This window comes from Penaeus japonicus, unplaced genomic scaffold (assembly GCF_977035675.1).
Source record: "Penaeus japonicus unplaced genomic scaffold, GWHDUDI00000001_assembly GWHDUDI00000002, whole genome shotgun sequence".
Classification (NCBI taxonomy): Eukaryota; Metazoa; Arthropoda; class Malacostraca; order Decapoda; family Penaeidae; genus Penaeus; species Penaeus japonicus.
In genome coordinates, this window is record NW_028234404.1 from 40973884 (window position 1) to 40976383 (window position 2500).

A 2500-nucleotide genomic window follows, 5' to 3' on the forward strand; every position below is an offset into this window, starting at 1 on the left:
CGGAGATTCAATGGGATGCAAAAGTTTGTCAAATAATAAAAAGAAGTAGACCCCACCAAATAACTGAGAACATTTAGCTGGAGCACTTTATGATTTTTTTTTTTTTGTGAATGAAGAAGAAGAGAAGGATTGAAAATTGAAAGATAGTAGAAGGAGGGAGAAGTAAATGAGGAAAGGATGATTAAGAGTGTTGGAAAATAAGACAACAAGAATAAGAGGAAGAAGAGAAGAGGAAGAAATTATGAGGAAAAAAAGTAACAATAAGAATCAAGAGGATGAAGATGAGAAAAAAAGAAAAAAAAGAAAAAAAAAAAAAGAAAAAAAAAGAAAAAAAAAAAAAGAGATTAAGGAGGAAGAAGAAGAAGAAGAAGAAGAAGAAGAAAACGGGAATCGGAAACAAGAAAACGCAAATGCAGTAGAGAAGAAGCAAGGAATATCAACGACTTGGACACAAGTCGATGTCTATCTTAGGATCGCGTTCCCGCAAGCGGTCGTCGCTGATGCGGGTCGCGTCATCATCAATCAGGTCCAAGATGGTGTCGTCGGTCGCAATCCAAGCCACGACGCAACCGCAGAGGAGCAGGCTCGCTAGAAAGACAATTGACGCGTTGAGGGAAGGAGGAGAGGAGGGAATGGAAGGGGGAATGGGGGGGGGGGATAAGGAGGGAGTGAATGGCTCGTTGGTGGAGGTAGATGGTGAGGGAGAGAGAAAGAGAGAGGGGGGAGGGAGGGAGGGAGAGAGAGAGAGAGAGAGAGAGAGAGAGGGGGGGGGGATGAGAGAAAGAAGAGAGAGAGAGAGAAGGAGGAAGGGAGAGAGAGAGAGAGAGAGAGAGAGAGAGAGAGAGAGAGAGAGAGAGAGAGAGAGAGAGAGAGAGAGAGAGAGAGAGAGAGAGAGAGAGAGAGAGAGAGAGAGAGAGAGAGAGAGAGAAAGAAAGAAAGAAAGAGGAAGGTAGGACAAGAAGAGACAAACAAACAAAGAAGGAGAAAGAGAAAGACAAAGAGGAGTTAAAAGACATGGAAAGAGCTGTTGAGGAGATACAAACAAACAGAGAGAAACAAAACAAAACAATCAAAAGAGCAGATACACCAATCGCCACACCGAACGGGCGAAGAAACCCCCCCTCGCAAACAATACCACTACACCAGTCAAAACAAACACCATAACCATAGAGTACACAAACAATGCACCCGCGAGGTCAGTCTGGACCTTCTCCTCCAGAAGCGGCCGTAGTGAGTCCTCGTTCAACGTTGCTATGGTGTTATTGTGCAGAGACACGAAGCCTTCCACCATGCCTGGATATGGTGAAGAGTGTCTTCCTTTTATGGGTTATCATAAATGTCACTGATGTCATAATGGACAACGTTATTGCTTTTGTATCATCGTAATAATGATTACAATTATGAGCGTTAGGATTGTGTTTATGTTTGTGATGATCAATATATTGATATTATTATCGTTTTTTATTATCTTTATTAACACCATCATTATTGATATCACTATCATTATTATTATTATCATTATTATAATCATTACTTTCGTCACCATGTTTATATTTTTACTTTTACTATTATCCTCATTAACATTATCGTTATCATTGTCATTATTATTATCACTATCAATATTATTACCATCGTCATTATCATTGTCATTATTGTTGTCAGTATTAGTTGCATGCATATTAGTGTTATCATTATATTCAATATAATTTTTACCATGATTATTATTATCATTATTGGGAATATCATCAGAATTATGTTTTACCATTATCATTATCATTGATGTTATCATCGTCATATCAGTATCATTAATGTTATGAATATCACCATTGTTATCATTATTATCACAATTATTAATGTCATTATTATCATTATCATTGTTGTTGATACCATCACTATTATCTATATCATTATCCTTTTATTATTTTCATTGTCATTATCAATATTATGATCAATGTTATTATCATTATCATTGTCATGTTATTGGTACTGTTATTGTTTTGTTATTTCTATTGTTATCGTTATTACTATTATTACTACTATAACTATTATATCACTATTATCATTATCATTTCTATTGTTACAATTATTGTTATCAAAATAATAATAATTATCATTCTATTACTAACATGATCATTATTATTATCATTATTATTGTTACTACTACCGCTACTATCATTATCATCATCATTATTGTTATCATCATTATTATCATTATCATCATCATTATTGTTAACATCATCATTATTATCATTGTTATCATCATTATCATTATCATCATCATTATCATTATCATCATCATTATTATTATTATTGATGTCGTTGTTGGTACAATTACCAATAGCATCATTATCCGATTTATTAGCATAGCATTATTGTTGATTTAACAATATCACTATCATATACCTTGAGAAAGTCTTAGATTTGCAAAATACGACAATGAAATCACAGTGAATTCCAACCCTGCAACCTGCGCATTGATGTCATTGATGTCAAGCGAGGT